This window comes from Salmo trutta, unplaced genomic scaffold (genome assembly GCF_901001165.1).
Source record: "Salmo trutta unplaced genomic scaffold, fSalTru1.1, whole genome shotgun sequence".
NCBI classification, from domain to species: domain Eukaryota; kingdom Metazoa; phylum Chordata; class Actinopteri; order Salmoniformes; family Salmonidae; genus Salmo; species Salmo trutta.
Window position 1 is genome coordinate 240,197 of NW_021822708.1, and position 27,957 is coordinate 268,153.

General features: G+C 45.2%; 1 pseudogene; it reads left to right on the forward strand.

Moving 5' to 3' along the window:
* The first annotated feature begins 2,734 nt into the window (after positions 1–2,734).
* LOC115183942 (ubiquitin thioesterase ZRANB1-like) overlaps positions 2,735–27,957 on the forward strand; it is a 49,223-nt pseudogene continuing 24,000 nt past the window's right edge.

The window sequence follows — 27,957 nt, forward strand, 5'->3', positions numbered from 1 at the left end:
TTGTTGTGCCGTGCTCACTTTTACAGGAAGGTGGCAGTCGTTCTCTTTGTCATCAAAGTCTGGCATTCTCTGGATTTATGTTGCTTTCAAGTCAACTGGGAACTTGGAAAAAAAAACAAGGTTTAATCATGACATCAGTGATCCTCTAGAAAGAGGCTTGAGTTCTCGACTTGGAATTCCGATTTGAATGATCGTTCAAAACTTATTTTCCCAGTCAGAGCTTGTTTTTTTTCCAAATTCCCAGTTGTCTTGAACTCATTGAAGTCTGAGATTTCCCAGTTCCGAGTTTCCAGGTGTTTTGAACACGGCAGAAGTCATGCTGGATTGACAGCATGGCCAATGTATTCAACCTTTTCTGGCCCATGGTGTTGCATGGGAATGTTTGTCCTTTTAAGATTGGAAAAGAATCCCTTAAACCCAGACTTGGAACACACACCCTCTCCACTGAATAGCAGGCTAGTGATTACAAATGACCTTGAGCCTTCTTGGATGGGCACTTCTAATGTAAATCTACAGCAGCACCCAAGGGGCTTGAATTTTTGAGCTCTCCCTGTAGATTTTGCGGTGACATAGTGTACCCATGAGTGACAGAACACTGAGCCAATCACGGCACAACTAGAGAACACTACCAACCCCTACGCTCTGTATTTTCCACTGGCTGCCCCACCACCACAGGAAGCACTGAGCTAGGCTGAAACACCTGCATTCTGGAGCTGCCTTCCTCAAGAAACCAAAAAAGAGACCATGTTTGTATGTGGCTTTATTAACTCAATGATCTTTTTTTTTTATACATTGTTTGCAAACGTGACACGTATTAATGCCAAAATAACATGCAAAACAGTGCAAACCAGATGGGATGGCGTATCGCTGCAGAATGCTGTGGTAGCGATGCTGGTTAAGTGTGCCTTAAATTCTAAATAAATCACAGACAGTGTCACCAGCAAAGCACCCCCACACCATCACACCTCCTCCTCTATGCTTCACGGTGGGAACCACACATGCGGAGATCATCCGTTCACCTATTCTGCGTCTCACAAAGACACAGCATTTGGAACCAAAAATATCAAATTTGGACTCATCAGACCAAAAGGCAGATTTCCACCGGTCTAATGTCCATTGCTCGTGTTTCTTGGCCCAAGCAAGTCTCTTCTTCTTATTGGTGTCATTTAGTAGTGGTTTCTTTGCAGCAATTGGACTATGAAGGCCTGATTCACACAGTCTCCTCTGAACAGTTGATGTTGAGATGTGTCTGTTACTTGAACTCTGTGAAGCATTTATTTGGACCACAATTTCTGAGGTGCTGGTAACTCTAATGAACTTATCCTCTGCAGCAGAGGGAACTCTGGGTCTTCCTTTCCTGTGGCGGTCTTCATGAGAGCCAGTTTCATCATAGCGCTTGATTGTTTTTGTGACTGCACTTGAAGAAACTTTCCGGATTTACTGACCTTCATGCCTTAAAGTAATGATGGACGGTCGTTTCTCTTTGCTTATTTGAGCTGTTCTTGCTATAATATGGACTTGGTCATCTTCTGTATACTACCCCTACCTTGTCACAACATAACCAATTGGCTCAAACGCATTAAGAAGGAAAGAAAGTCCACAAATTAACGTTTAGCAAGGCACACCTGTTAATTGAAATGCATTCCAGGTGACTACCTCCTGAAGCTGGTTGAGAGAATGCCAAGAGTGTGCAAAGCTGTCATCAAGACAGAGGGTGGCTACTTTGAAGAATCTCAAATATAAAATATATTTTGATTTGTTTAACACTTTTTTTGGTTACTAAATAATTCCATATGTGTTATTTCATAGTTTTGATGTCTTCACTATTATTCTACAATGTAGAAAATAGTATAAAAATTAAGAAAAACCTTTGAATGAGTAGGTGTGTCCAAACTTTTGACTGGTACTGTATATATATATATTTTTTTTAGCTAAACAGGTGAGCATTTTGAAGTGGCTCTTTTAGAAAAACGCATTGCTTGCGAGAATATGGACATTTTCCAGAGAGGAAGTGTCGAAGCGAGAAGATTTGTCTGCTCGTGCCAGTTAATTACTTTACGCACCTTTGCGTATCGGCCCTCTCATTGGCTAGAATCGTCCCACCTGATCTCCCCTCCCGCCTGCCTTCCCTCTTTGAGGACATGTATTTCCATTGTGAGAGCGGTCACTTAACTATCTTATCAATATAATATATCATCTTTGCACCCCCCCCCCCCCCCAATCTTCTTCATCTCTGTCTGACTGCAACCAAAAAAGGTGTATTGCCGCCACCTACTGGGTGGGGTGAAAACTGAAACACTTTAACGCAGAATGGGGACTGGGGGAAAGGTGAAAAACATATTGTGACAACCCTGGGTTTATCGTCACAATATTCAAAAGATCTATACCAAAGTATCTGTGGTACTACTCCTTCAGGCAGATCACAATGTATCTTCGTCCCCGGCAATAAAAACCAGCGATGTTTTGTTATGGCTCGGCATTCAGAGAGGAGAGACCTCTGAGCTTCTCATCCAATGGTTTTTGAGGAGGCGCGGAGAAATGACGCAAGAGGAGTACCTCAATTGCTTTATCCTCGCGTCCTCTCTCTTCTACATTTGATACATTTACGTCAGTTAGCAGACTTTTCCAGAGCGACTTACAGTAGTGAGTATATATATATACTTCCATTACGTTGTATTTTTTCCCCCCGTGGGAATCGAACCCACAACCCTGGCGTTGCAAAACACCATGCTCTACCAACTGAGCCACACCGGACCACATTACCTCGGGTCTTTTCGGAGGTCCGGTTCATTTGGCTACGTTCAGCTAAAATAGCCGTTCATTTAGCTCATAAACGGCACTACGTTCAGTAGGCCTAGTGTTTAAAAACGAAGCTACCTAAAACCGTGAAAAAAATTATTGCAAATCTCTAATGTAAAGCCTAAACAGTTGCCTGACATCATGTCAGATCGTGACATGTGACTTCAAATACATTTCACCTGACCAAATGATTAGATGTCCTGCAAAAGAAATGGAGAAACACATTAAAAAGCACTGCAAAAAAATGTGGTGTGGAACAGAATGAGTATCATCACAAACGATAGTAATTCCTCACCGCAAGAACAATCTTCAGATACTTTAAAAAATAATAATTTATCTGCAGTTTAAATCGTCTGGAACTAAAAAAAAAAAGCCACCGAAACAGTTGTAACAGTAAGCAAACTAGAGAGTCAAATGAACCGCTCTTTCACAAATGAAATTCGATTCCCGACGTTCATCAAAAAAGACCTGTTCAAAAAAAAAGAACCGATCGTTGTTGTTCGCGAACGATTCATCACCACTAACCATGGAGTCCGGTGGATTGACAACATGATATAAAGAGCCGAAGCGGAAAGGAGCTTTACACTATAACACAGTCCATTTCTCCCCCCCTCCTATAGAGTTTACAGTGGTCAAAGAAAAACATGTGAGAGAAAAAGGAGGTAAAGAAATCCACTGGAAGAACGGACTAGGAAGGCTTGATAGAAGGAAGAGGAGGCAGGACTGAGCGATTCAGGTTTGTTATTATGGTTCTGGACCCAAAGAGGAAAAGTACACAGGGAAAGATACGATTCATCAATGAGTTAGTTAGGTAGCTAGCTAGCTATAGTTTTAGTAGCTAATGATCAATTTGATCGATGACAAAGACAATGTTTTTCGTTATTGAGTATAATAGGATTAGCTAGCTAGTAGCTAACGTTAGCTAATATTAACAGTTGATCGATTGGCAAACAGGCAAAGCTAGCTAGCAAGCTAACCGTTAGCTAACTAGCAAGCGTAGCTAACTAGTTAGTTAACTTCGAACAATATCCTTTTTAAAAACGGGATGTTGGAGGGGGTTATTTCAATATTTCACCCCGACACAGACGGTAAAAACCAAAAAACATGGCTGTCGGTTTGAAACCCCGACAGGTGGTGCCTCCATAACAAAAGCGAACTAGTTAGCATTTGGCGCTAGCTAACGTCAATGAACGATGGCTTGAGGAGGAGGGGGTTGAGTTGCTTGGCAAAGTACAGTGTTTACTCAAGGTACTCAACTCTGTGGTGGGGCTCCTTAGCTACTAGCTAGCTAGTATTTCCTGAGTTGGGAGTGTACTGAACATGAAATTGTCCTCGGTAAGCTTAAAAAAAAAACAGGAATGAAATGCAGACAAATGTGTCGTCTTTCCAAACACTTATCTTATTGTCTGTTCAGCTAAAGGTTTACCCTATCCCATTTGTTATGTATCTACCAATTAAAAAAAAAAAAAATGTATTCAAACAGTTTTGCTAAAGTAGTTATTACATTTCTGTGCATTTCTGTCTCCGCAGCCAGTGCCGTACTGATCCCCTTGGTAACGGGAACAGAACCGTTTTCCTTCTACCTCATCCGTGATGACAGAGGTGGGAGTGAAGTGGGCCTGCGACTACTGCACTTATGAGAACTGGCCGTCCGCTGTTAAGTGCACCATGTGTCGTGCACAATGTCCCAGCAGCCCCATAATCACAAAGGAGACCTACAATAGCAGCAGCCCCAGCAGTGTTACTATGGAGCCTGGTTGTGATTGGCAGGACCCTCCAAACCCAGAGGGAAGTTGCGGTAGCCTCTTGATCTACCCAGATTCCAGTGCCAGGCCTCGTGTCAAGCCTCCCGGCGTGACTGAGAATAGCTCCAAGTGGTCCTGTCACATGTGCACCTACCTGAACTGGCCTCGTGCCATTCGTTGTACCCAGTGTCTGTGTCAGCGCCACCAGAGGACCCCCTGCAGTCCCACGGAGGCCCCCCAGACGTCAGGCTCCAACGTGGGCTACCGCCAAGCCCTTCCCCCCATGGATCCATGTACAGAGGAGTACAACGACCGTAACAGACTCAACAGACTCAACACCCGAGGTGGTGGTGGTGGTGGTGGTAGCAGCAGTAGCCAGCACTGGACTTGCACTGCCTGTACTTACCAGAACTATCCCAAGACCCGGAAGTGCATCGTCTGCGACCACCCCCAGCCTCAACCTAATAACCGGGAGGCTATTCCTATAGAGTTGGCTGGGCAGTCCGAGGAGGCTCCTTCATCCACATCCTCAAACATCAATGAACAGGACAGAGACGGGGCCAGGTGGAGAGGGAGCTGCAGTAGGGGGCTGAGCGGGGGACAGAGACAGGGACTGAGGATGACCTCTCCACCCACCTCTAAGAGAGAGGCGGAGGTAAAGATGGACTTCCAGAGGATTGAGCTGGCGGCCGGGGCAATGGGCAGCGGAGAGGAGCAGCATCACCATCCGGAGAACATCGACTTCAAGAAGACCAAACAGATTAAGAACAGGATGAGGAAAACTGACTGGCTGTTCCTCAATGCTTGTGCAGGTGAGTGAGTGGTTATTATAGGATGTAAGTTAGTCTTACTGTACATAAAGTCCTCCTGTCTGTGATTGGACATTACACAGACACAAGATCAGGTGAAAATGAATGAAACGCTCTCGTTCCTGGCCACGCTGCAGTAGTTCACCCTGGTTGTTACTAACTGGCCACGCTGCTGTAGTTCACCCTGGTTGTTACTAACTGGCCACGCTGCTGTAGTCCACCCTGGTTGTTACTAACTGGCCACGCTGCTGTAGTCCACCCTGGTTGTTACTAACTGGCCACGCTGCAGTAGTCCACCCTGGTTGTTACTAACTGGCCACGCTGCAGTAGTTCACCCTGGTTGTTACTAACTGGCCACGCTGCTGTAGTCCACCCTGGTTGTTACTAACTGGCCACGCTGCAGTAGTTCACCCTGGTTGTTACTAACTGGCCACGCTGCTGTAGTCCACCCTGGTTGTTACTAACTGGCCACGCTGCTGTAGTCCACCCTGGTTGTTACTAACTGGCCACGCTGCTGTAGTTCACCCTGGTTGTTACTAACTGGCCACGCTGCTGTAGTCCACCCTGGTTGTTACTAACTGGCCACGCTGCAGTAGTTCACCCTGGTTGTTACTAACAGGCCACGCTGCTGTAGTTCACCCTGGTTGTTACTAACAGGCCACGCTGCTGTAGTTCACCCTGGTTGTTACTAACTGGCCACGCTGCTGTAGTTCACCCTGGTTGTTACTAACTGGCCACGCTGCAGTAGTTCACCCTGGTTGTTACTAACTGGCCACGCTGCGGTAGTTCACCCTGGTTGTTACTAACTGGCCACGCTGCGGTAGTTCACCCTGGTTGTTACTAACTGGCCACGCTGCAGTAGTTCACCCTGGTTGTTACTAACTGGCCACGCTGCAGTAGTTCACCCTGGTTGTTACTAACTGGCCACGCTGCAGTAGTTCAGCCTGGTTGTTACTAACTGGCCACGCTGCAGTAGTTCACCCTGGTTGTTACTAACTGGCCACGCTGCTGTAGTTCACCCTGGTTGTTACTAACTGGCCACGCTACAAAGTGATGGAGGGCGGAGGGTCTATAGTTAGATATCACAATATTATTTTGTAAGACATATTATATCGATACTTTGACTCCCAGGTATCCATTTTGTGGTGTTAGCTTGCGCTAGTCAGCTGTACCAGCGCCAAACTCTGGTATTTTTAATCCTATAGCTTATTCTTTTTAACCCACCGTGTAGTCGATGTCTGCGCCACCGCGGAAATCTAATTAGCATAATACAAAAATCCAATCGATCTGTCTTAAGTGGGTTTTTTTTTGTATGGGCTGTGTCTCAATCCATAGCATCCACCAATGGCGGCCTTCCGTACCTGCGGTGGAAGGTGGCCGAGCTACAGCGGTGTTTGTCAAGACACGAGACATCCAGAAAATATTGCTTTTTTTCATGAAAACGTTTGTAGCGTCCCAACCGTTTGGTCTATAAAGTCTATGGAAAGATGAGACTCTCACGATGGTGTTCTCTGTTTTCAGGATGTCCGTTGGTCCTTACTCTCAAACTGTCTTTCATTCAGTTTTTCCAGGTCTTAAATGTGACTACAGTGGTTCCGTTACATTGTGCCGATGCTTAATTGATGCGACGCGAGAATTTTTTAAAATAATAATTGAACGTAAAAAAAAATACTCAAGGCACATATGATGTTGGAGAGCGACCCCCGGTGAGAGCGACCCCCGGTGAGAGCGACCCCCGGTGAGAGCGACCTCCGGGGAGAGCGACCCCCGGTGAGAGCGACCCCCGGTGAGAGCGACTCCCGGGGAGAGCGACTCCCGGTGAGAGCGACTCCCGGTGAGAGCCTGGGAGAGCGACCCCCGGGGAGAGCGACCCCCGGGAGAGCGACCCACATGTACCTCTGTGTAAACGTCATGTGCGTGTGCCAGTACGAGTCAGGCTGTTGCCAGAGGACAGAGTGCAAGGTAGCCTATAAGCCTACCATTTGATAGAAACTGTGAGCTTTCTCTCTAAGCACGACTAGGCCTTGGCTAGATTGAATGCACTCGAGTAGAGAGATGTTTTGTGGATACACAAGGTGTTTGTTGGAGGAATAACTATCTAAAATGAAAATAGACTTGTTACAGTTAGTGGCACAGCAGCTGCATTGTTACATAATAAACACAACACACACAGAACTACAGTATTATTAATTAAGGGAGGGTTTAGTTAGAAGGGAATCTTGGACCCATTGAATCCCTGAGTGTTTGTCCTTGCTGTTCTGGGAGAATCTCTGTCTCTGATAGTGAAAGTAATCCCTCAGGCCTGTAGGGATGAGCAGCTACTTTGACTAGGCTGGGGAGCAGACTGTGACAGAGAGGAGGAGGAGGAGAGGTCTGCTGTCTGTCTGGGTCCAGTGGGAGAGTGGCGACAGAGGGAGGGACAGAGTGAGCGGGAGACCGACCGGGAGAAAGAGACGGACCGGGGGGGGAAGGGAAAGAGACGGACCGGGGGGAAGGGAAAGAGACCGACCGGGAGACCGACCGGGAGAGGAGGGAAGGAGACCGACCGGGAGAGGAGGGAAGGAGACCGACCGGGAGAGGAGGGAAAGAGACCGACCGGGAGGAAGGGAAAGAGACCGACCGGGAGAGGAGACGGACCGGGAGAGGAGGGAAAGAGACCGACCGGGAGAGGAGACGGACCGGGAGAGGAGGGAAAGAGACCGACTGGGAGAGGAGACGGACCGGGAGAGGAGGGAAAGAGACCGACTGGGAGAGGAGACGGACCGGGAGAGGAGGGAAAGAGACCGACTGGGAGAGGAGACGGACCGGGAGAGGAGGGAAAGAGACCGACTGGGAGAGGAGACGGACCGGGAGAGGAGGGAAAGAGACCGACTGGGAGAGGAGACGGACCGGGAGAGGAGGGAAAGAGACCGACTGGGAGAGGAGACGGACCGGGAGAGGAGGGAAAGAGACGGACCGGGGGGGAGGGAAAGAGACCGACCGGGAGACGCAGAGAGGCTGTCGTTGGGAGAGTAGGACTATAAAATCTGTTATATTTTTAGCCTGATTCCGTTTTTGTATTTTCTCCTGGGTTTTTTCCAGGTTTTGGGGTATAGTTGCCCTGTAATTCAATTGTGCACCAGCCAGAGACCCTTGTTTGATTGGTGATGTTTCTGTAGCGCTCATGTGATTTGTAGAGTTTGCAACAACAAAAAATGGCCTCCTTGATTGATACAAATAAGGGACATCCTCTTCTAGCTGTCTCTCCTGAGGGACATCCTCTTCTAGCTGTCTCTCCTGAGGGACAGCCTCTTCTAGCTGTCTCTCCTGAGGGACAGCCTCTTCTAGCTGTCTCTCCTGAGGGACATCCTCTTCTAGCTGTCTCTCCTGAGGGACAGCCTCTTCTAGCTGTCTCTCCTGAGGGACAGCCTCTTCTAGCTGTCTCTCCTGAGGGACAGCCTCTTCTAGCTGTCTCTCCTGAGGGACAGCCTCTTCTAGCTGTCTCTCCTGAGGGACAGTCTCTTCTAGCTGTCTCTCCTGAGGGACAGCCTCTTCTAGCTGTCTCTCCTGAGGGACAGCCTCTTCTAGCTGTCTCTCCTGAGGGACAGCCTCTCCTAGCTGTCTCTCCTGAGGGACAGCCTCTCCTAGCTGTCTCTCCTGAGGGACATCCTCTCCTAGCTGTCTCTCCTGAGGGACAGCCTCTTCTAGCTGTCTCTCCTGAGGGACAGCCTCCTCTAGCTGTCTCTCCTGAGGGACAGCCTCTTCTAGCTGTCTCTCCTGAGGGACAGCCTCTTCTAGCTGTCTCTCCTGAGGGACAGCCTCTTCTAGCTGTCTCTCCTGAGGGACAGCCTCTTCTAGCTGTCTCTCCTGAGGGACAGCCTCTTCTAGCTGTCTCTCCTGAGGGACAGCCTCTTCTAGCTGTCTCTCCTGAGGGACAGCCTCCTCTGGCTGTCTCTCCTGAGGGACAGCCTCCTCTGGCTGTCTCTCCTGAGGGACATCCTCCTCTGGCTGTCTCTCCTGAGGGACGGCCTCCTCTGGCTGTCTCTCCTGAGGGACGGCCTCTTCTGGCTGTCTCTCCTGAGGGACATCCTCCTCTGGCTGTCTCTCCTGAGGGACATCCTCCTCTGGCTGTCTCTCCTGAGGGACATCCTCCTCTGGCTGTCTCTCCTGAGGGACATCCTCCTCTGGCTGTCTCTCCTGAGGGACATCCTCCTCTGGCTGTCTCTCCTGAGGGACATCCTCCTCTGGCTGTCTCTCCTGAGGGACATCCTCCTCTGGCTGTCTCTCCTGAGGGACATCCTCCTCTGGCTGTCTCTCCTGAGGGACATCCTCCTCTGGCTGTCTCTCCTGACGGACGGCCTCTTCTGGCTGTCTCTCCTGACGGACGGCCTCTTCTGGCTGTCTCTCCTGAGGGACGGCCTCTTCTGGCTGTCTCTCCTGAGGGACGGCCTCTTCTGGCTGTCTCTCCTGAGGGACGGCCTCTTCTGGCTGTCTCTCCTGAGGGACGGCCTCTTCTGGCTGTCTCTCCTGAGGGACGGCCTCTTCTGGCTGTCTCTCCTGAGGGACGGCCTCTTCTGGCTGTCTCTCCTGAGGGACGGCCTCTTCTGGCTGTCTCTCCTGAGGGACGGCCTCTTCTGGCTGTCTCTCCTGAGGGACGGCCTCTTCTGGCTGTCTCTCCTGAGGGACGGCCTCTTCTGGCTGTCTCTCCTGAGGGACGACCTCTTCTGGCTGTCTCTCCTGAGGGACGGCCTCTTCTGGCTGTCTCTCCTGAGGGAGTCAAAATGACCGTTCTACCACAGCCAACATGGTGTTTTTTGGAAAGCACATTTTGATTCTGAGTTCCGGCATATATAAAGTTTGTATGTGATAACAACTTCTAATTTGTTCCCAAAAACACTTCACTCGCGCTAAAGAGGGAGGCTCGCTTGGCTGGTGCTAGAACGTTCTCATATCAAATACACCTCTGGAACGCAGATCAAGGTGTTTTATACAGTGGCAAGAAAAAGCCCTTTGGAATTACCTGGATTTCTGCATAAATTTGTCATCAAATTTGATCTGTCACAACAATAGACAGTGTGCTTAAACTAATAACACACAAATTATTGTATTTTTCTTGTCTTTATTGAATACATCATTTAAACATTCAGTGTAGCTTGGAAAAAGTATGTGAACCCCAAGGCTAATGACTTCTCCAAAAGCTAATTGGAGTCCAATCAATGAGACGAGATTGGAGATGTTGGTTACAGCTGCCCTGCCCTATAAAAAACACTCACAAAATGTTAGTTTGCTATTCACAAGAAGCATTGCCTGATGTGAACCATGCCTTGAACAAAATAGATCTCAGAAGATCTAAGATTAAGAATTGTTGTCTTGCATAAAGCTGGAAAGGGCTACAAAAGTATCTCTAAAAGCCTTGATGTTCATCAGTCCATGGTAAGACAAATCGTCTATAAATGTAGAAAGTTCAGCACTGTTGCTACTCTCCCTAGGAGTGGCCGTCCTACAAAGATGACTGCAAGAGCACAGAGCAGAACGCTCAATGAGGTTAAGAAGAATCCTAGAGTGGCAGCTAAAGACTTACAGAAATCTCTGGAACATGCTAACATCTCTGTTGACGAGTCTACGATACGTAAAACACTAAACAAGAATGGTGTTTATGGGAGGACACCACGGAAGAAGCCACTGCTGTCCAAAAAAACATCTGAAGTTTACAACAGAGCACCTGGATGTTCCACAGCGGTACTGGCTAAATATTCTGTGGACAGATGAAACTACAGTTGAGTTGTTTGGAAGAAACACACAACACTGTGTGGAGAAAAAAAGGCACAGCACACCAACGTCAAAACCTCATAACAACTGTAAAGTATGGTGGAGGGAGCATCATGGTTTGAGGCTGCTTTGCTGCCTCAGGGCCTGGACAGCTTGCTATCACCGACGAAAAAATGAATTCCCAAGTTTATCAAGATATTTTGCAGGAGAATGTTAAGCTATCTGTCTGCCAATTGAAGCTCAACAGAAGTTGGGTGATGCAACAGGACAACGACCCAAAACACAGAAGTAAATCAACAACAGAATGGCTTCAACAGAAGAAAAATACGCCTTCTGGAGTGGCCCAGTCAGAGTCCTGACCCTCAACCTGATTGAGATGCTGTGGCATGACCTCGAGAGAGCAGTTCACACCAGACATCCCAAGAATATTGCCGAACTGAAACAGTTTTGTAAAGAGCAATGGTCTAAAATTCCTCCTGACCGTTGTGCAGGTCTGATCCACAACAACAGAAAACGTTTGGTTGAGGTTATTGCTGCCAAAGGAGGGTCAACCAGTTATTACATCCAAGGGTTCACATATTTTTCCCACCTTGCACTGTGAATGTTTACACAGTGTGTTCAATAAAGACATGAAAACATATAATTGTTAGTGTGTTATTAGTTTAAGCAGACTGTGTTTTGTCTATTGTTGTGACCTAGATGAAGATCAGATCAAATTTTATGACCTAAATTATGCAGAAATCCAGGTATTTCCAAAGGGTTTACATACTTTTTCTTGCCACTTTATGTCCTAATAATTGGAAAGATTGCTCAGAAAACCAGGTGTTTTAATCAGCGTACGCTTACTTCAAATAGGACCTGACGCAGATTTAAGATGAACAGAGAAAGGTTGTTTACATGACTGTCATACTCGGCCTTCTGCCATTTTAATCAGTTTAATATCCAATTATTAATGTTCATGTAAACATAACTCACTGATGCTTCTTTAACCTGGTTAGTGTTGACTGCTCTTGCTGGGCCAAGCAGTCAGCCATCCGTCATAGCAGGAAGTTAAAAATAGCCTTGACATAACATGAGCACAACACATGACAACACTGTGACAGTCTGACCTTGGCTCTGATTTACTCCCCTCTGTCCACAGTCAGTCTGGCTTTGGTCTGTTGTCGAGACACACAAATAATATTGTCTTGGGACATGCATATTGACCAATGACTGATGTTGACTGGGTGAGGGCTCTGTGGGGGCTCTGTGGGGGCTCTGTGGGGGCTCTGTGGGGGCTCTGTGAGGGCTCTGTGAGGGCTCTGTGAGGACTAGGGCTGTCATATAACTCTCACCAACTCACAGCTCATCTAACTTAGTGATGAATACATTTACTGTCCTCCCTACGGCAGATGTCTCTGTCCGGTTATGGAGTTTGTTGTTGAGACACAAATAATATTTTCTATTGATATTTATATTGACTATCAGGCCTTTGACGTCAGATCACAGTTTATGATTAGGTTAACCTCCTGTGACATCAGATCACAGTTTATGATTAGGTTAACCTCCTCTTCTGTGACAGATCACAGTTTATGATTAGGTTAACCTCTCTTCTGTGACATCAGATCACAGTTTATGATTAGGTTAACCTCTCTTCTGTGACATCAGATCACAGTTTATGATTAGGTTAACCTCCTGTGACATCAGATCACAGTTTATGATTAGGTTAACCTCTTCTGTGACAGATCACAATTTATGATTAGGTTAACCTCTCTTCTGTGACATCAGATCACAGTTTATGATTAGGTTAACCTCCTGTGACATCAGATCACAGTTTATGATTAGGTTAACCTCTTCTGTGACAGATCACAATTTATGATTAGGTTAACCTCTCTTCTGTGACATCAGATCACAGTTTATGATTAGGTTAACCTCTCTTCTGTGACATCAGATCACAGTTTATGATTAGGTTAACCTCCTCTTTTGTGACATCAGATCACTGTTTATGATTAGGTTAACCTCTCTTCTGTGACATCAGATCACAGTTTTATTATTTGACCTTGCTGATGAACATTAGGTCGGCTAACCTCTCCCCCCCATCCATGGTCCGATGTCTGTCTCTGTCCGGCTAGGGAGTTTGTTGTTGTTGTTTAGATACAATACTGTCTTGAGTCTTTGAGACAAAGTTGGTTAACACCTTGAAGGGTACCTACTATCCTACCTAACGACTTCATGACTAGGGCTGGTACAACTACCGTATAACCGACGGTTATGGATGAAGACTGTCATGAAATAAAATAACATCATAAACAGAAATAAATATCTATATCTCTATCTATATATATATATATATATATATATATATATATATATATATATATATATTTTTTTTTTTTTTTAAATCATAATTGTGGAATGAACAGCCATAACATGGACTCTTAACAATGTGATGTAACTTTGTTGCTCCCTACTGAAACAAGGAAGGAAACAAGGAAACAAGTCTTTGGTTTCCTAGGCCAGGGTTGTGCACATTATGGTTTTTCCCCCCCAGCACCACACAGCTGATTCAAATAACCAACTCATCATCAAGCTTGGATTATTTCATAAAGAACTACAAAATAGCACGGATTATTTCATAAAGAACTACAAAATAGCACGGAGGTCTGGGTTAGACGGCCGAGTCGAGGCAAAGGTCAGAATCTCTGGATTAACCATCTAATGCTACATAAATGTAATAATGAATAAATTGTCTGTATTTCTTTAAATTGACAATTGTGTGAACTGTCTCGTAAGTGTTTTTTAAATTGACACAACCTGTTTTAGAAAAGCTTTCAGCTAGAGATGACTTGCAGGGATTTGTAGTGTTGCGTGTCTACTTTGATGCTAGTTAGCATTTTCTAAGTATGAGTGGAAATATATTGATTAAAGTCATCCTTGTCCGAGAGAGATTTACATGGGTATCAAAACGTCACACCAGGGTCAGCCTACACTACATGGGTATCAAAATATCCCACCAGGGTCAGCCTACACTACATGGTAATCAAAACATCGCACCAGGGTCAGCCTACACTACATGGTAATCAAAACATCGCACCAGGGTCAGCCTACACTACATGGTAATCAAAACATCGCACCAGGGTCAGCCTACACTACATGGTAATCAAAACATCACACCAGGGTCAGCCTACACTACATGGTAATCAAAACATCGCACCAGGGTCAGCCTACACTACATGGTAATCAAAACATCGCACCAGGGTCAGCCTACACTACATGGTAATCAAAACATCGCACCAGGGTCAGCCTACACTACATGGTAATCAAAACATCGCACCAGGGTCAGCCTACACTACATGGGTATCAAAACATCACACCAGGGTAAACCTACACTACATGGTAATCAAAACATCACACCAGGGTCAGCCTACACTACATGGTAATCAAAACATCACACCAGGGTAAACCTACACTACATGGTAATCAAAACATCACACCAGGGTAAACCTACACTACATGGTAATCAAAACATCACACCAGGGTCAGCCTACACTACATGGTAATCAAAACATCACACCAGGGTAAACCTACACTACATGGTAATCAAAACATCACACCAGGGTAAACCTACACTACATGGTAATCAAAACATCACACCAGGGTAAACCTACACTACATGGTAATCAAAACATCACACCAGGGTCAGCCTACACTACATGGTAATCAAAACATCACACCAGGGTAAACCTACACTACATGGTAATCAAAACATCACACCAGGGTCAGCCTACACTACATGGGTATCAAAACATCACACCAGGGTCAGCCTACACTACATGGTAATCAAAACATCACACCAGGGTCAGCCTACACTACATGGTAATCAAAACATCACACCAGGGTAAACCTACACTACATGGTAATCAAAACATCACACCAGGGTCAGCCTACACTATACACGGTAATGTAGAATGTTCATTCAGATCATGGAAGCGATGTGGCTCATACAATGGAATGTATTTTTTTTCTAATGTCAGTTGAGTTGAATCAACAAATCACATGGCAGATATTTTACTTCCTGCTTCGCTCCTGAATGAGGATGCCCGTTCTATTCATTATATTTCTATGGCAGCACATGCGGTCAGAAGCGGAGGATTGGAGAAATTGTGTGTTAAAGAGAACCTTTTTTTAATTTTTTTTAAATACAATAAAATGTTATTCGAACAGTTATTCCGGTGACCGCAATCATTTGGCTGCCCTGTCATACCACCTACTAACCTACATAATGATGTCATACCACCTACTAACCTACATAATGTCATACCACCTACTAACCTACATAATGATGTCATACCACCTTCTAACCTACATAATGATGTCATACCACCTTCTAACCTACATAATGACTTCACAACCCATAGCCTACATAATGTCTTCACAACCCATAGCCTACATAATGACTTCACAACCCATAGCCTACATAATGACTTCACAACCCATAGCCTACATAATGACTTCACAACCCATAGCCTACATAATGACTTCACAACCCATAGCCTACATAATGACTTCACAACCCATAGGCTACATAATGTCATAACTCCTGCTAACCTACATAATGATGTCATAACTCCTGCTAACCTACATAATGACTTCACAACCCATAGTCTACATAATGACTTCACAACCCATAGCCTACATAATGACTTCACAACCCATAGCCTACATAATGACTTCACAACCCATAGCCTACATAATGACTTCACAACCCATAGCCTACATAATGATGTCATAACTCCTGCTAACCTACATAATGATGTCATAACACCTGCTAACCTACATAATGACTTCACAACCCATAGCCGACATAATGTCATAACTCCTACTAACCTACATAATGATGTCATAACACCTGCTAACCTACATAATGACTTCACAACCCATAGCCGACATAATGTCTGGCCAGGGAGTCTGTTGTTGAGATACAATAAGACTGGCTAGAGAGTTTGTTGAGACACGATATTGTCTTGGGACATGCATATTGACCAATGAATGTGATATTAACTGGGTTATTAGGTTAGGTTATATTGTTATATTTATTTAACCTTTATTGAACTAGGCAAGTCAGTTAAGAACAAATTCTTATTTACAAATGACGGCCTACCAGCACTGAAACAACTGATCAGATCTCATTGGTTTTAGTTTCAGTGCTGGTTATTCTGAAGGAAACGGATCAGATCTCATTGGTTTTAGTTTCAGTTTCAGTACTGGTTATTCTGAAGGAAACTGATCAGATGATCTCATTGGTTTTAGTTTCAGTTCTGGTTATTCTGAAGGAAACTGATCAGATGTCATTGGTTTTAGTTTCAGTACTGGTTATTCTGAAGGAAACTGATCAGATGATCTCATTGGTTTTAGTTTCAGTAGTGGTTATTCTGAAGGAAACGGATCGGATCTCATTGGTTTCAGTTTCAGTTCTGGTTATTCTGAAGGAAACTGATCAGATCTCATTGGTTTTAGTTTCAGTGCTGGTTATTCTGAAGTAAAACTCTGATCAGATGATCTCATTGGTTTTCCATAGCAGAAGGAAGCAGGCAGTGTTTGTGTAATATTGTTCCGTTTCGGTAAGCCAACAACAATAACTTTGTTCATGTTTTCCTGTTGGAAAGAATGAGTCCATGTCAAGTCGTTACATTATAAACTTTGATGTGTTGAATTGAGTGAAGTTGGATAAAATGTTATACAATGCAGTGTTCTGACAATACTATTAGCCTATTTGTCAATTGAATAGAGAGGATGGGGAAATAGGATTCAGCATGGTACTGAGTGTATACATTTAATCATACTGAAAGATGGATGTACACGGTGAGGCGTGGCTTAACGTGACCACACCCCCGAGTAGGGTACATTTTACATTTTTTTACCCCTTTTTTCTCCCCAATTTTGTGGTATCTAATTGGTAGTTGCAGTCTTGTCTCATCGCTGCCACTCCCGTACAGACTCGGGAGAGGTGAAGGTCGAGAGCCATGCGTCCTCCGAAACACAACCCAACCAAGCCGCACTGCTTCTTGACACAATGCACATCCAACCCGGACCAATGTGTCGGTGGAAACACCGTTACACCTGGTGACCTGGTCAGCGTGCACTGCGCCCGGCCCGCCACAGGAGTCACTAGTGCACGATGAGACAAGGATATCCCTGCCGGCCAAACCCTCCCCTAACCGCCCCATGGGTCTCCTGGTCGCGGCCGGCTGCGACAGAGCCTGGGCTCGAACCCAGAATCTCTGGTGGCACAGCTAGCACTGCCATGCAGTGCCTTAGACCATTGCGCCACCCGGGAGGCACACTCCCATGTTAAATCGCCTACTTTACTCATAACCCCACAACGGCTGTATTTTTTTAATAATGTTTTTATCGTTCTATGAACATTTGGGATATGCTTGGTTGGTCGTTTTTTAACATACTTCCACGTCGTTCTAATCAACAAACTACATCATACCTACAAACACAACCGCTGTGTTCGAATACCCGTATTAACATACTGTATACTACTTACTTAATGAGTATATACTATTAGTTACTTTTAGTATACTGTAAACGAACGGTATCCTTTCAGTTGAGCGTACTAGCGCTTCGCCTGTCTACCGGATGTTGATGCTGTTGCTATGCAACCTCTTGCTAGCTTGTTAGCGTAACATATTACTAGCTAGACTTCGGGTGTGATTGTAAATTCAACCTGGAGTGCCAGAGTGCGCTCTGGGCGTTCGTAAATTCAGGGCGTTGTCCCGATCGGGACATTCAGAGCGCACACTGGATGCTCTGGCCGAGGAGTAGGGTTGATCCGAGCGTTTTGACCTCACAACAGCAATCAAGCACCCAAGCTAACTGGCTAATGTTGGTTAGCTTGCTAGCTACTTCCAGATACATAATGAGAGAACTCACTCTGACCATTTTACTGGCCCTAGCAGAGCTGGTTAGGCTGTTTTCATGTTATCTAGAGCGTTGGTGACTAACTTTGCAGCTGGCAACAATTTAATGACCCTTTTTCGCCAACGTTTACTGACACCGTCCATATTCAATGGGTGTTGAACATTCGTAAATTCATCAGTTATACTGTGCTTTGCCTCAGGCAGTCAGATGAGAGTGCTCTGAAATCGTAGTAGATAGCCAGAGCGAATTTACAAACGGACCCTAACGACTATACCACTTAGCTAAGCTATGAATGACGTGAATAATCAAGTCAATAAACGTTGGGTAGTTAGTTAGATAGCGTAAATTAAATTTACTGGCAAGTTCGATGTACTAGTAGCCAACTAACGTTACAGTAGGTAGCTCACATACCTGGTACATACTGCTGTAATGATATGCTATGCGGTTCGTAAGGATAGCGTAGCTAGCAAATTGTCGGCCAACGTAACTTATTGGAGAAGTCGACTTTATTGCATTGCTCAACATTTTCTTAACATTTTTCATAATTAGTTAAAATAACAAATTTGTATCCGCTCTCGTCGGACTTGGGCTGCATATTTTCCTTCATTTTTTCCAAATCTGAAAACGTTGTGAAGCCACGCCCATTTTCTGAATTGTATTATGGGCTCTAAAAGCACGGAAATAGTGTCCACTTTGTGTTTTGTCGAATTTAGTACGACATCCGGGAACTTTTAGCATACTATCTACATCCATACTATGACCAAAAAGCATACTATATACTCCATTTATGTCACAAATGGTACACTTAGTGCGGTTAGCATGAGTATTCAAAAACAGCTTTTGATTCTAAACGTAAAAATGTTAGCAATGGACAGAGACTGTCGCATGGAATGTACGTCACGATTATCAGCCAAAGAGCCCGATACCAATGGACTTTCTTCAGCTAGCTATCGTTAGCTAACTAACCGTGCTTTTATAGCTAAGATGCTAAAAGCTGCTGGTACCTTTTTTGTTGTTGTTGCCTGAACAAATAGTAGGACAAAACACCATCAAATCAAGTTTCATCAACTGTCCAAGGCCCAAGTTAGACCGACCTCATGGTTTCAGGATATACATCGCTATGACGATGGGAAATCGGTGTGCTGTGGGTACCCTACTCACGTTAAGCCACGCCTCTCCGTAGGATTCATCCAAGTTCTTTTCAGAAGCACGTACATAAGAAGACTGAGGTGTATTTCTCCTGAGTCCTTCTACCTGCTGTCAATTCAGACCCTCTTCCTCCTCCATTATCCACCTTCACCTCCTTACCAGTGGTGTAAAGTACTTAAATAGTACTTTAAAGTATTTTTACTCAAGTCGTTTTTTGGGGTATCTGTACTTTTATTTTACTATTTTATACACTGCTCAAAAAAATAAAGGGAACACTTAAACAACACAATGTAACTCCAAGTCAATCACACTTCTGTGAAATCAAACTGTCCACTTAGGAAGCAACACTGATTGACAGTAAATGTCACATGCTGTTGTGCAAATGGAATAGACAACAGGTGGAAATTATAGGCAATTAGCAAGACACCCCCAATAAAGGAGTGGTTCGGCAGGTGGTGACCACAGACCACTTCTCAGTTCTTATGCTTCCTGGCTGATGTTTTTGTCACTTTTGAATGCTGGCGGTGCTTTCACTCTAGTGGTAGCATGAGACGGAGTCTACAACCCACACAAGTGGCTCAGGTAGTGCAGCTCATCCAGGATGGCACATCAATGCGAGATGTGGCAAGAAGGTTTGCTGTGTCTGTCAGCGTAGTGTCCAGAGCATGGAGGCGCTACCAGGAGACAGGCCAGTACATCAGGAGATGTGGAGGAGGCCGTAGGAGGGCAACAACCCAGCAGCAGGACCGCTACCTCCGCCTATGTGCAAGGAGGAGCAGGAGGAGCACTGCCAGAGCCCTGCAAAATGACCTCCAGCAGGCCACAAATGTGCATGTGTTTGCTCAAACGGTCAGAAACAGACTCCATGAGGGTGGTATGAGGGCCCGACGTCCACAGGTGGGTGTTGTGCTTACAGCCCAACACCATGCAGGACGTTTGGCATTTGCCAGAGAACACCAAGATTGGCAAATTTGCCACTGGCGCCCTGTGCTCTTCACAGATGAAGCAGGTTCACACTGAGCACATGTGACAGACGTGACATTCTGGAGATGCCGTGGAGAACGTTCTGCTGCCTGCAACATCCTCCAGCATGACCGGTTTGGCGGTGGGTCAGTCATGGTGTGGGGTGGCATTTTTTGGGGGCCACACAGCCCTCCATGTGCTCGCCAGAGGTAGCCTGACTGCCATTAGGTACCGAGATGAGATCCTCAGACCCCTTGTGATACCATATGCTGGTGCGGTTGGCCCTGGGTTCCTCCTAATGCAAGACAATGCTAGACCTCATGTTTTTATTTATTTATTTATTTCACCTTTATTTAACCAGGTAGGCAAGTTGAGAACAAGTTCTCATTTACAATTGCGACCTGGCCAAGATAAAGCAAAGCAGTTCGACAACATACAAAAACACAGAGTTACACATGGAGTAAAACAACATACAATCAATGATGCAGTAGAAAAAAAAATAAAAAATAAAAAAAAATAAGACTATATACAATGTGAGCAAATGATGTGAGATAATGGAGGTAAAGGCAAAAAATGCCATGGTGGCAAAGTAAATAAAGTATGGCAAGAAAAAAACACTGGAATGGTAGATTTGTAGTTTGAAGAAAGTTAAAAGTTAAAATATAAATATAAATAATATGGTGCAAAGGAGCAAAATAAATAAAATAAATACAGTAGGGGAAAAGGTAGTAGTTTGGGCTCAATTAAAGATGGGCTATGTACAGGTGCAGAGATCTGTGAGCTGCTCTGATAGCAGGTGCTTAAAGCTAGTGAGGGAGATAAGTGTTTCCAGTTTTAGAGATTTTTGTAGTTCGTTCCAATCATTGGCAGCTGAGAACTGGAAGGAGAGACGACCAAAGGAGGAGTTGGCTTTAGGGGTGACCAGAGAGATATACCTGCTGGAGCGCGTGCTACAGGTGGGTGCTGCTATGGTGACCAGTGAGCGGAGATAAGGGGGGACTTTACCTAGCAGGGTCTTGTAGATGACCTGGAGCCAATGTGTTTGGCGACGATGATGAAGTGAAGGCCAGCCAACGAGAGCATACAGGTCGCAGTGGTGGGTTGTATATGGGGCTTTGGTGACAAAACGGATGGCACTGTGATAGACTGCATCCAGCTTGTTGAGTAGGGTATTGGAGGCTATTTTGTAAATGACATCGCCGAAGTCGAGGATTGGTAGGATGGTCAGTTTTACGAGGGTATGTTTGGCAGCATGAGTGAAGGATGCTTTGTTGCGAAATAGGAAGCTAATTCTAGATTTCACTTTGGATTGGAGATGATTGATGTGAGTCTGGAAGGAGAGTTTACAGTCTAACCAGACACCTAGGTATTTGTAGTTGTCCACAAATTCTAAGTTAGAACCGTCCAGAGAAGTGATGCTGGATGGGCGGGCAGGTGCAGGCAGCGATCGGTTGAAGAGCATACATTTAGTTTTACTTGTGTTTAGGAGCAGTTGGAGACCACGGAAGGAGAGTTGAATGGCATTGAAGCTCGTCTGGAGGGTTGTTAACACAGTGTCCAAAGAAGGGCCAGAAGTATACAGAATGGTGTCGTCTGCGTAGAGGTGGATCAGAGATTCACCAGCAGCAAGAGCGACATCATTTATGTATACAGAGAAAAGAGTTGGCCCAAGAATTGAACCCTGTGGTACCCCCATAGAGACTGCCAGAGGTCCAGACAGTAGGCCCTCCGATTTGACACACTGAACTCTGTCAGAGAAGTAGTTGGTGAACCAGGCGACGCAATCGTTTGAGAAACCAAGGCTACTAAGTCTGCCGATGAGGATGTGGTGATTAACAGAGTCAAAAGCTTTGGCCAGGTCAATGAATACGGCAGCACAGTAATGTTTCTTATCGATGGCGGTTACGATGTCGTTTAGGACCTTGAGCGTGGCTGAGGTGCACCCATGACCAGCTCTGAAACCAGATTGCATAGCGGAGAGGGTGCGGTGGGATTCAAAATAGTCGGTAATCTGTTTGTTGACTTGGCTTTCGAAGACCTTAGAAAGGCAGGGTAGGATGGATATAGGTCTGTAGCAACTTGGGTCAAGAGTGTCACCTCCTTTGAAGAGGGGGATGACAGCAGCTGCTTTCCAATCTATGGGAATCTCAGACGACACGAAAGAGAGGTTGAACAGGCTAGTAATAGGGGTTGCAATAATTTCGGCAGATAATTTTAGAAAGAAAGGGTCCAGATTGTCAAGCCCAGCTGATTTGTAGGGGTCCAGATTTTGCAGCTCTTTCAGAACATCAGCTGAATGGATTTGGGAGAAGGAGAAATGGGGGAGGCTTGGGCGAGTAGCTGTGGGGGGTGCAGTGCTGTTGAATGCAGTAGGGGTAGTTAGGTGGAAAGCATGGCCAGCCGTAGAAAAATGCTTATTGAAATTCTCAATTATAGTGGGCTTATCGGTGGTGACAGAGTTTCTTATCCTCAGTGCAGTGGGCAGTTGGGAGGAGGTGTTCTTATTCTCCATGGACTTTACAATGTCCCAGAACTTTTTAGAGTTGGAGTTGCACGAAGCAAATTTCTGTTTGAAAAAGCTAGCCTTGGCGTTTCTAACTGCCTGTGTGTATTGGTTTCTAACTTCCCTAAAAAGTTGCATATCGCGGGGGCAGTTCGATGCTAATGCAGAACGCCACAGGATATTTTTGTGTTGGTTAAGGGCAGTCAGGTCTGGGGAGAACCAAGGGCTATATCTGTTCCTGGTTCTAAATTTCTTGAAAGGGGCATGCTTATTTAAGATGGAGAGGAAGGCATTTTTAAAAAATAACCAGGCATCCTCTACTGACGGGATGAGGTCAATATCCTTCCAGGATACCAGGGCCAGGTCGATTAGAAAGGCTTGCTCGTTGAAATGTTTCAGGGAGCGTTTGACAGTGATGAGTGGAGGTCGTTTGACCGCTGACCCATTACGGGTGCAGGCAATGAGGCAGTGATCGCTGAGATCTTGGTTGAAAACAGCAGAGGTGTAATTAGAGGGCACATTGGTTAGGATGATATCTATGAGGGTGCCAGTGTTTGCGGCTTTGGGGTTGTACCTGGTGGGTTCATTAATAATTTGTGTGAGATTGAGGGCATCAAGCTTGGATTGTAGAATGGCTGGGGTGTTAAGCATGTCCCAGTTTAGGTCGCCTAGTAGCACAAGCTCTGAAGATAGATGGGGGGCAATCAGTTCACATATGGTGTCCAGAGCACAGCTAGGGGCCGAGGGGGGTCTATAGCAGGCGGCAACGGTGAGAGACTTGTTTTTGGAGAGGTGGATTTTTAAAAGTAGAAGTTCAAATTGTTTGGGTACAGACCTGGATAGCAGGACAGAACTCTGCAGGCTATCTCTGCTGTAGATTGCAACACCGCCCCCTTTGGTCGTTCTATCTTGTCTGAAAACGTTGTAGTTAGGGATGAAGATTTCACAGTTTTTGGTGGACTTCCTAAGCCAAGATTCAGACACAGCCAGGACATCCGGGTTGGCAGAGTGTGCTAAAGCAGTGAATAAAACAAACTTAGGGAGGAGGCTTCTAATGTTAACATGCATGAAACCAAGGCTATTACGGTTACAGAAGTCATCAAAAGAGAGCGCCTGGGGAGTAGGTGTGGAGCCAGGCACTGAAGGGCCTGGATTCACCTCTACATCCCCAGCGGAGCAGAGAAGGATAAGTATGAGGGTACGGCTAAAAGCTATAAGAATTGGTCGTCTGTGACGTCCAGAATAGAGAGAAAAAGGAGCAGGTATCTGGGGGCGATAAAATAGCTTCAAGGTATAATGTACAGACAAAGGTATGGTGGGATGTGAGTACAGAGGAGGTAAACCTAGGCATTTAGTGATTATGAGAGAGATATTGTCTCTAGAAATATCATTGAAACCAGAAGATGTCATAGCATGTGTGGGTGGAGGAACTGAGAGGTTGGATAAGGTATAATGAGCAGGGCTAGAGGCTCTACAGTGAAATAAGCCAATAAACACTAACCAGAACAGCAATGGACAAGGCATATTGACATTAAGGAGAGGCATGCTTAGCCGAGTGATCAGAGGGTCCAGTGAGAATCAGACAGCTAGCCGGGCCATAGGTAGCAAGCTGGTGGAAGATGGGAGGGAGGTCTGTTTTTAGCCGCCTCGTGCGTTTCCGTCTGTGGGTTAGTGGGGTTCCGTGTGGAAGGGGGGACCTGTCCAAGTTGGCAAAATAGTTAGTTATAGTGGCCCAAGAAAAAGTGGCTGGAGTGTGTGGCTGGAGTGTGTCAGCAGTTCCTGCAAGAGGAAGGCATTGATGCTATGGACTGGCCCGCCCGTTCCCCAGACCTGAATCCAATTGAGCACATCTGGGACATCATGTCTCGCTCCATCCACCAACGCCACGTTGCACCACAGACTGTCCAGGAGTTGGCGGATGCTATAGTCCAGGTCTGGGAGGAGATCCCTTAGGAGACCATCCGCCACCTCATCAGGAGCATGCCCAGGCGTTGTAGGGAGGTCATACAGGCACGTGGAGGCCACACACACTACTGAGCCTCATTTTGACTTGTTTTAAGGACATTACATCAAAGTTGGATCAGCCTGTAGTGTGGTTTTCCACTTTAATTTTGAGTGTGACTCCAAATCCAGACCTCCATGGGTTGATAAATTGGATTTCCATTGATTATTTTTGTGTGATTTTGTTGTCAGCACATTCAACTATGTAAAGAAAAAAGTATTTAATAAGATTATTTCATTCATTCAGATCTAGGATGTGTTGTTTAAGTGTTCCCTTTATTTTTTTGAGCAGTATATTTTTGCCTACTTTTACTTCACAACATTCCTAAAGAAAATAATGTATTTTTTACTCCATACATTTTCCCTGACACCCAAAAGTACTCGTTACATTTTGACAGGAAAATGGTCCAATTCACACACTTATCAAGAGAACATCCCTGGTCATCCCTACTTCCTCCGATCTGGCGGACTCACTAAACACAAATGCTTCGTTTTGTAAATTATGTCTGAGTGTTGGAGTGTGCCCCTGGCTATCAGTCAATAAAAATAAAATTGTGTCTTCTGGTTTGCTTAATATAAGGAATTTGAAACGGTTTATACTTTTACTTTTGATACTTGGGTATCTTTAAAACCAAATACTTTTATACTTTTACTCAAGTAGTGTTTTTACTGGGTGACTTTCATTCATAACCTACATAATGGCTTCATAAAGCCTACTAATCTACATAATGACTTACGACGAAAGCCCTATGGGAGACTAGGAACACTAACCTACATAAGGACTTAGGACCAAAGCCCTATGGAAGACTAGGAACAGTATGGAGCCCATTCAGTATGTGATGGAAAATGATGTAGGTCTTTTTAATGAACACCACAGCCTGTCAATTACATCTAGCATTTTCTAACCAGCTTTCTGTATGGGGGACGTACCTCTGGAGTCGATCCAAGCTTCAATCCATTCAGATACTGTTGCAGAAGCTGCACATTTGGGACATCATATTTCAAATGGGAAAGCTTCTACATCTGTAATGCAATGATATGAATGTTGACGATTTTAAACTTTCCTTACAGGTGTATTTCAACATCAAGGGATATTTTTTTTTATTACCTAGGCGACACACAAAGCAATGTACATTTTTACATTTACATTTTAGTCATTTAGCAGACGCTCTTATCCAGAGCGACTTACAGTAGTGAATACAGTTCATGCATTTTTTTGTTGTTATTTTTTTTTTGTACTGGCCCCCCGTGGGAATCGAACCCACAACCCTGGCGTTGCACACACCATGCTGGCGTTCCAAACACCATGCTCTACCAACTGAGCCACAGGGAAGGCTGTGTAGGACTATATCTCATAACAAAGTCCATGTACGATATCTCTTCTTTAATGGCCACGCTACACATAATATTTCAAATGGAAAGCTCATGTATCTGTCTGCCATGACATGAATGTTGACGATGCAAACTTGCTTCATGGGTTGGATGTACGTCAAAGTACATTGAGGGACGTTATCTAGGCTAAAGGCCTGCACAAAGCGAAGCAAGCGTACGGGCCTAGACCTACAGTATATCTCTTAACAATGACCAGCCTGACTGTTCACTGCCAGCTCTACAGGCCTCGACCTACAGTAAATCTCTTAACAATGACCAGCCTGACTGTTCACTGCCAGCTCTACAGGCCTCGACCTACAGTAAATCTCTTAACAATGACCAGCCTGACTGTTCACTGCCAGCTTTACAGGCCTCGACCTACAGTATATATCTTAACAATGACCAGCCTGACTGGTCACGGCCAGCTCTACAGGCTTCGACCTACAGTATATCTCTTAACAATGACCAGCCTGACAGCTTGACTGTTCACTGCCAGCTCTACAGGCCTCGACCTACAGTATATCTCTTAACAATGACCAGCCTGACTGTTCACTGCCAGCTCTACAGGCCTAGACCTACAGTATATCTCTTAACAATGACCAGCCTGACTGTTCACTGCCAGCTCTACAGGCCTCGACCTACAGTATATCTCTTAACAATGACCAGCCTGACTGTTCACTGCCAGCTCTACAGGCCTAGACCTACAGTATATCTCTTAACAATGACCAGCTTGACTGTTCACTGCCAGCTCTACAGGCCTCGACCTACAGTATATCTCTTAACAATGACCAGCTTGACTGTTCACTGCCAGCTCTACAGGCCTAGACCTACAGTATATATCTTAACAATGACCAGCCTGACTGTTCACTGCCAGCTCTACAGGCCTAGACCTACAGTATATATCTTAACAATGACCAGCCTGACAGCCTGACTGTTCACTGCCTGCTCTACAGGCCTCGACCTACAGTAAATCTCTTAACAATGACCAGCCTGACTGTTCACTGCCAGCTCCTTTCTGTGGGTGACAAGAGTAGGGAGAGAGGACAGTCGGGATCTGACAGTAGAACAGTGTTTGTGGTAGTGAGGGAGGGAGGAGGGGGGGAGGGTGTTCAAACAATGTCTGTACAGAATTGTTATTTATCTTGACAGTCTCACAGTGGTAGGTACACAGTGTGTTGTGTTCAGTGAAGTCAATGGACTGAATTTCCCCCCCCCAACACACAACACTACGACTTCATTCCTCCCTTCTTCTGCACCCTCACAGACTATGTATAGATCCATAATTTGTTTAAAAAAAAACGTGTATACTGTAGTACTATTTGTTGTTTTGTGTAGCCTACTCCTGGCTGCACAATCAATTTCTCTGCAGAGACAAATAAAGTTTCAATTTAATATAACTTGTTCCGGGTCATCCCCAGTAATGAGTTCTTCCCTCCCTTTCCCCTGTCTCTCTGGCTACCTTTAGACAGGAAGCCCAATTCTGATCTTCTTTTGATCACATAAGCTCTTTTCAAAGCAATTATTTTTTTTAAAAATCAGAATTGGTCTGCCTGTCTAAATGTAGCCTAGGTGTCTACTTATGATTTAAAAAATGTAGCCTAAATGGGGGAAAAAAATGTCTGTGCTGCAGGTGTGGTGGAGGGGAACATGGCTGCTGTCGAGGCCTACAAGTCGTCCGGCGGTGACATCGCCCGTCAGATGACTTCAGACGAGGTCCGTCTCCTGAACCGTGCCACTGCCTTCAACGATGGCTTTACGCTAGTTCACCTGGCCATCCGCTTCCAGAGACAAGACATGTTGGCTATCCTTCTCACTGAGGTAAAGTTACATTATTATTATTTTTTTTAAATACATAAGAGTGAAGGTGAATGTCCAGATTCGGATAATTTTTTTTCCCTCACGTGGACCGACTAGCTATTTAGAACAGTACCAATTATCCTAATGGCTCGAACGTAAAGTGGTT